Source organism: Haliaeetus leucocephalus, unplaced genomic scaffold, assembly GCF_000737465.1.
Source record: "Haliaeetus leucocephalus isolate CR32 unplaced genomic scaffold, Haliaeetus_leucocephalus-4.0 Scaffold161, whole genome shotgun sequence".
NCBI classification, from domain to species: domain Eukaryota; kingdom Metazoa; phylum Chordata; class Aves; order Accipitriformes; family Accipitridae; genus Haliaeetus; species Haliaeetus leucocephalus.
The window spans coordinates 488,962-496,894 of NW_010972597.1; the positions used below are offsets into that span (position 1 = coordinate 488,962).

Consider the following 7,933-nt stretch of genomic DNA (forward strand, 5'->3'; position numbering starts at 1 on the left):
CGGCCCGCACCGCAGCACTGAGGCGGCCAGGAGCCGCAGCAGCAGCAGCAGCGGGAGCGGCGGGGCCGCCACCGCCTCCATGTTGTGCCGCCGCAGCAGCTGCCGGAGCCCGCGGAGCGTCTCAGGCAGGCTCCATGCTCGGGGCGCTGCGCTCGGCGAGGAGGGAGGGAGGCGGGGAAGGGGGGAGGCGCTGGAGCCGACCCTCCCTCCTCCTCCTCCTCCTCCTCCTCCTCCCGCCGCCGCCAGGGAGGGGGCTGGGAGCCGCCGCTCGCACCCGCGGCCCTGGGAGGAGCCGAGGGCGAAGCGTCCCGCCGCAGCGTAGCCCACGCGTGGGTACACCTGGCCGGGGAGGGGGGCAGGAGTTGGGATCTCAGAGCTTGCTTCTTTCTTTTTTTTTTTTTCCTCGTTCCTTCTGGAGCAGTTACTTCAAAAGCAGCCAGGAAGGTCGGAGAAGATGGCTCGCTGCGTGTTCAGAAAGCAACCTTTCTTTGGTAGATTTAGAAGTTGAGCGTGGGGACGCCCGCCCCTTTTTCTGTCTCCAGGGAAGAGGGTGGCGGTTTGCTTTCCAGGAGGAGGTTCGCTTTTGCCTTCCTCCTCCCACCAAAACAAACGTTTTATAAAGCCGCTTTTCTACAAAACGCTACTTTTCAAAGAAAGGCGCGTTCAACAACAACCTTTTGTCGTCCAGCGCCCCCCCCCCTCCCCCCTTAAACAGGCCACCTGCTCGCGTAAACACATTAGCACTAGGAAAGGGGCAGAAGCTCTTCCCCGTGAGACGAGGCCTTTGCCGTGCTGGCGACGGGCTGCAGAGAGCTGGGCAGCACCCGGCTCACACTGAACCATCCTGCGCCTTCCACGCATCAGACCCTGCCCCCACCTCCCTAGCAAGGACAAAAAGAAACAGCCCAAGTCAAGAAGGTCCTTTTGAATCTGCATTTTCCCTTGGGCTGGCACCAATTCTACCACAGGAAAAAAAGTTGCTAGATGGCCTTGTACAGGGATGGAAACAACCGGAGTCTGCCTGGCACCCCCTTAAACCATTTTTGCAAGTCTTGGAGCAGAAGCTGTAAATCACAAGCAATTACTTAACAAGTGGAGGTTAAGTTTAACAGTTTTGTTTCATTTCAGAGATGAGCGCGTTCCAGGTTTCTCAGTTGCCATGTACTAACTTAGCTGCCTTGCTGTAGGTGCTACAGCAGCAGCTGAGATTTCTTCTTGGTGCCCTGTGGATCCCTGTCCATCCCGAATACCAGGACCAAATATTTGGGAATTGTTTTAGGTCCTGTTGGTTACTCCATTGCAGACCTCCCCTCAGACTTCCTTTCCTCAGAAGGGGAAAAGGTCTAGTAGTTTGTTTTGCTTTTAGTCAGTGGTATTCAACTTAGCTAAGAAAGCAGTTTAAAATTTCAAGGAGTTACAAAAGGCTTATAGTGTTGACCTTAAAGTTGACCTGCAAAGGAAAATAAAGTTTTCTTCTCTATGTTGCGGCTGTTTTAATGTATGAAGAACATGTATTTTAAAGAGGGCTCATTTTAGGTGGCATTTAAAACCTAGAAAAATCTCAACTTTCTTGAAGACAGGAAAACCAAAAGTTGGTCTTTCTTGATAGAAGGTCTGTGATAAACTGGAGCCCAAATCTGTGCTGCTGTAAATCATTAATGGCAAAACTTTGGGTGAACACCAACTGAATAAGGGTTTTGTTTTGGATCTGTTTAAAAAAACCTGCCCAACACCAGACAAATAACTGGAAGAAAGATTTCTTTATTGAAGACAGCAACTGGACTTTACTTTTGATGTGTCTGACCTCCTGCATCATGGAAATTACCCAGTAGTCCTGGCATCACAGTAACTGGGGGTAATTAAAGTCAGAGACAGAGAAGGGGCAGGTGAAACAGTTGCACTTGCAGCAGGCAATGGGGAGCAGTGGGGCATGGAGACCGATATCCCACACCCCCAGCAGCTTGGGACAATTGCAGCACCCATACGCAAAACTGGTTTGTGTGCCTCCACGGAGAAGCCAGGCCATCCTGAGATGGCATCGGTGGCACCACCTGAGTCCCTCTTGCCACCAGGGCAACTGGGTTCCCTGTCCCATCCTCCTCCTGACAGGAGCAGGGACCAGTTCCTAAGATGACTTACCCACAGCACCAAAGCCAGCGTCAAGCCATGTGGGGTGGGTGAGCCTGCCCATAAGGCTGCTGGAGGGGAGCAGCAACTTCTCTTTCAGCTGGCAGCTGCTCCCAGTACTTGGTGTCTTGGGGTTCAAGGTCCCATACTGGGATGTAATATGGCTGCTGCTATCCCTGCTCCATCCAAGTGTTGTTTGTTTATATCCCTATCTGACCCTGTCAAAGTGCATGAGCAATTTAAGATTGGCAGCATTTTATACCAACGGAGGGAAATAGCAGCATGTGAGTGGCCACACCAGAGAAAGAAGCAGTATTTTATACAAGAGGCTAAAAGAGATAAAGATGACACTGACTGACAAAGGGATTTGGACAGAGAGATTTCAAACTAGAACATTTTTCAAAGGAAGGTACCCAACCATAAGAAGAGATATTGACACCAGGTAGATCCACTGGTGACCGATCAGAACCACACACCAACCTTGCTGCAATGGATGATTATTCACAGGTATAAACCACAGAGTTTCATACCACATTGAAGTTTGTTCTTCACCATAGCACAGATCTGGTATGAAAGTTCATTTTGAGAGTGGAGTATTCTTGCCTGGTACCCCCTTTCCTTCCTGACTAGGTCTACCACAATTAGCGGTGGGTGATAGACTCAAAGCTAAAACAAAATGAGGAGAGAAACCAGGCCAGGGAGGCAGGCAGCTAGGGAAGAGACTCTTACCAGAATGCATCTTCGGGGCTTTGACCATAACACCTCCGCTAAAAAGACATTAGTCATGATCTAAAGTGATGGCAAATCTAGTAGCAGCCAGGAATGCAGTATTCCTCCAACCAGAAGATGCCATCTTAAACTCCGTTAATATGTTGTAGGGGAATTTGGAAGAAATGAAAGTTGGGCAACTCTGAAAAGAAGTCTCACCCATGTGCTGAGAAAGCTGCCTTGACCTGTTTTCCAGCCCTGCAAGAATTCCTCCAGCAAAACCAGGGGAGGCAAAACTGTGACGTTCCTGAAATGTCCAATATATAGATTTCTATAAGAAAGTAAAAAACAGTTTTAAAAAAAACCAACAAACAAAAAACCTTATCAGGATAGCAAAAGCATGGTCCTACCTTTCCTTTTAATAGAAGAAAGAGGGATCCCTTCCCATACTGTTGTATGCTCACGGTGCCCAAGTAGGACTGCAGAAACAGAGCCAATACCCCGTTGCACCTAAGATTTCTTGTGTAATCCTGGGCAAGTCACAGTCCGGCATTTCCTCAGTTTCTCCTACAATAAAAGGAACAGAGGGAATAATTTTCCAAACTTTCATCCTTTCTGTGTATAGAGTGAAGGAAGCTGCAGCAAATTTGGGGCCTGGCTGTAGGAAGCAGGAAAGGGAAAAATCCAGACTGGGAGCCCAGCACTCCCCTGCCAAGCTGTAAGCAGGCCAGTTCCTGCATTCTGCCATTGCCATCACTGATGGAGAAGGGAGGGACATGCAGAGACAAAGGAGGGAAAACAAAGAGCCCAGCTGTATCTGAGCACCTAGAGATGTCCTCCAGGATAATCTAGCCATCCCACCACAGCTGGGAAACTTGGCTTGACTGAAACGCTCCAAATGTTTTCTGCACATTTACTCCTACTGTATTTCTCCCTCCTACCCCAGTTTACAGCATCCTTCTCTCCCAGCTGCCAGAGCTGTCTGAGCTCCTGTAGAGCTAACATTTAATGACAACTGCAGAAGCCCCTGAAGTGAATTTACTGCCTTATAAATGACACCCAGGTTTATTTTATGATGAATATCAGTACGAAGACATGAATCTTTGCTCCTCTGGGGCAGCGCCATTTGGTTAAGACAAAGTCACTAGATCTGGATAGGCTGAGGATGCTCTTCAGTGTTTTGCAAAGGGAAGGTAAAGTGAACAATGAGAAACAAAGACAGCATCAAAACATTTTCCTTTGCTACTTCTAAGGCTATAGGACAAAATCATTTTCCTTTCCCCGTGTCTCAGATACACTTCCTCACACTTCCTCTCCCAGCTTTCAGCTAGGAAGCAGTCTCAAACTAAATGTATGTAGGGACCACTATTCTTTCTCACCCTGTATCACAGGAGAAAATGTTTACAGGTAATCTAGGGTGAGTCAGAAATTACAGAAGAAAGCATCATCCGGACACAAGTTCCCTCATCTCCTCCAAAAAATAGGCACACTAAGGAAACATATACATCCAACAGCCGTAGTTAAGATTACTTCAGATTTCTCCTCAGGACGTGTAATCTTAGCAAGGGATGGGTTTGGTCAAGGACTCACCAGAACAAGCTTCAGAAAACCTGGGTTTAGTCTCCAGGTCCATCTATCACAGACTCTATAGACACCACTTGGATTCTCCTCCAACATCAGGTGCTCATGTTTGTCCCATTCAGGTGGTATTTTCACTCCTTTATCTGCCTTGCCCATTCAGAACATCCTTCTCAGCACAAGTTAGCCCAATAGTGGCATGAAGGTGTATGGGGCTTCTAGGCACTGCTTTGAAAAAAGTGGCTTCTTAAGTGCTAAATAAATACTTAATGTCAAAAACTGAATCACTGCACTGCCATTCAATAAGTGCCTGAAATGGTGGGAAAGTGTTACCATCACCACCTCCTTATCCATAGAGAAGGTGACAGTAAGACAAAAAATACCTTTGTTTATATCATGCAGTTTCCCTGCCATTGCACAAGGATAATAGCAGATTTTGTTCAAAGTAATTATTCCCCAAAATATCTCAGCAACCCAACTTTGTCTACATGGCAGTTTTCTTCCTCTTCTTTATCCCCCTTCCCCAGATAAACTGTTACACAAATTGAACAGTTAAACCAGCACAATCTGCCATGCAGACACAAAAAGGAGCAACTTTTTCAGTTTAGATTAAAACCAGTGATCTTTCAGCCTGTGGTTTGTATGCTACTTTTAAGACACTCCTAAAAGTAACAACGAAAAACAAGCCAAACTTTGGCGCATTTAAATTTTCTATGCAGGACTCTATGCTTATTGGGAAAGCTTTAAGTTTTGAAAAAGGTTGAAAGGCTTAGGCTGCTTAGGGAAAGGTTAATGTTAAATATCAAAGAAAGCTACTCTTCCAGAGCCTAGGCAGCCATGTGAAAGAGCACAGGTGCATTATAGGTATAACTGGAGAAAATTATGCATTGTATTATATTATATTTATTATATTTAAACTGGAGAACTTTCCTGCATAGACAGGGCTCCAATGCCACACCTGGAATTGCAACCCCAGCATTTCCAGTGGAGCCATTTCCAGTGTCATGACCCCAGCAAGGTTGGTTATGGCAGTCACAAACAGGGCTGGGAGCTTGCAAAAAAAATGGTTTTGTCAAGTAATTATGGTATATTTTAGGGGACAGAAGTGCTGCAAGTAATCTAGGTGGGACTACAGAAGGAAAAAGACAGAGAATGGCAGTCTTTCAGCATTTTCCAGTGCTTGAGATTTCCCGCAATACCCAGGGCCCATCTGCCAACAGCTTCTGCTCCAACAGGGACAAATAGGACACACATGCCAGTAACTCAAATACAGGGAAATCTGGAGACATTGCAAGCCAAGGGATCAGAGTGCTACAGGACAGAGACTCGCCAGCAGAAGTGAGTTTAAGGAGAGAGATGACCCACATAAGTTTGCAAGAGGAAAACTAATATTAAAAAAAAAGTATGAAAAATGTCCCACTCATATAATTTGAAACAACATTTAAGGGTTTTCTGTGTCAGTGAGATGACGAGGGTGAAGAGCCTGTTCCCAAAGCCTCCTGCTGGCTAGCAACCTCAGGAACAGAGGGGCTGACACTGCTTGAGAAACATGTCACCATAAAAAGTTCTGAAAACATAAAAATAGTTCAGTGGGTTTCTTTGGTGGTGATTCTTGGACTCTGAATGCTTTTCTGGTTACAACTACACTCCCTGCTACAGCTACCAGAACAGCAGTCATCGCATTTCCCTGCACTGTATAAGCAAGAGATTCTCTTTAAAACCTCCACGACAGCTACCTTTGCAAATCTCCTTGAAAAGTTAGCTATTCTTGACACTGGAGCTGCACCTTGTATCTACTTCTTAGTCACCAAAGTTCTGTATCAATGAGAGGAAGTATTCTGAATGGGCATGGAAATTCAGTTGCAAAGGAGGGATAAGATTACCATCTCCAGTGTGACAAAGTAGGAGTCCTCTCCTCACAGCTCCTTTGCCTTATGTTCCTTGTGAAGGACCAACTTTTCTTACAAACACCACCAATATTTCTGTGGCAATCTAAAGCATTAGCAAAAATTAAAGAAGTCAGCACAGAAATAAGTATCGAAGTAACACTAAAAAAAATCCCTAAGTGAATCATAGGATGGTTTGGGTTAGAAGGGACCTTTAAAGATCATCTAGTCCAACCCCCCTGCAATGAACAGGGACATCTTCCACTAGATTGGGTTGCTCAGAGCCCCGTCCAGCCTGACCTTGACTGTTTCCAGGGATGGGGCATCTACCACCTCTCTGGGCAGCCTCTTCCAGTGTTTCACCACCCCCATTGTAAAAAATTTCTTCCTTCTATCTAGTCTGAATCTACCCTCTTTCAGTTTAAAACCATTACCCCTTGTCCTATCGCAACAGGCCCTACTGAAAAGTCTGTCCCCATTTTTCTTATAAGCCCCCTTTAACTTTTGAAAGGCTGAAATAAGGTCTCCCTGGAGCCTTCTCTTCTCCAGGCTGAACAACCCCAGCTCTTTCAGCCTTTCCTCATAGGAGAGGTGTTCCAGCCCTCTGATCATTTTTGTGGCCCTCCTCTGGACCTGCTCCAACAGGTCCATGGCTTTCCTATACCGAGGACTCCAGAGGTGGACGCAGTACTGCAGGTGGGGTCTCACCAGAACGGAGTAGAGGGGAACAATCACGTCTCTTGACCTGCTGGCTCACAGTTCTTTTGAGGGGGCCCAGGGTACAGTCGGCTTTCTGGGCTGCAAGTGCACATTGCTGGCTTATGTCCAGCTTTTCATCCACCAGTACCTCCAAGTCCTTCTCCACAGGGCTGCTCTCAATCCCTTCATCCCCCAGCCTCTATTGATACTGGGGATTGCCCTGACCCAGGTGCAGGACCTTGCACTTGGCCTTGTTGAACCTCATGGGGATCACATGGGCCCACTTCTCGAGTGTGTCCAGATCCCTCTGGATGGCATCCTGTCCCCCAGGTGTGTCAACCACACCACTCAGCTTGGTGTCATCTGCAAACCTGCTGAGGGTGCACTCGATCCCACTGTCCATGTCACTGATGAAGACATTAAACAGTACTGGTCCCAGTATGGACCCCTGAGGGACACCACTCATCACTGATCTCCATCTGGACTTTGAGCCATTGACCACTACGCTCTGGATGCAACCATCCAGGCAATTCCTCATCCAGTGAACAGTCCATCCGTCAAATCCATATCTCTCCAATTTAGAGAGAATGATGTTGTGAAATACTTTCCTTATAGAGAAATTAACATTAAAAGTTGAACACAACAAGAAAATATGTTCTGCCGCCTCCTTCTCCTTTCCCCAGACTGTGAGGTCATTATCTAGCCTAAGCTGCATCCGCACAACCAACAAAGCAGGCCTGTTTGTAAAGCAAGGCACTTCCCTCTCTCCATAGCTTGCAGGGTCCTAAACAACACAGGGAAGAGGGTAACAGGAGAAGCCTTCTCCAAATGCAGTATTAATGAGACAGAGCTGTCCTTGAGATAGTGAGGATGCAAGAACAGATGCTGAATGGGTCATGGAGAAATGATTTTATTTAGGGCAGCATCTTTACATG

The 7,933-nt window shown here is 46.8% G+C and overlaps 1 protein-coding gene across 1 annotated transcript in view; it reads right to left on the minus strand.

Annotated features, from left to right (window-relative positions):
* LRP5 (low density lipoprotein receptor-related protein 5) overlaps positions 1-176 on the minus strand; it is a 163,910-nt gene extending 163,734 nt beyond the window's left edge. The window contains exon 1 of the mRNA XM_010562534.1: positions 1-176. This exon is cut by the window's left edge and continues 20 nt beyond it. The gene's annotated coding sequence lies outside the window, so the exon portion shown is untranslated.
* Between the last annotated feature and the right edge of the window lie 7,757 nt (positions 177-7,933).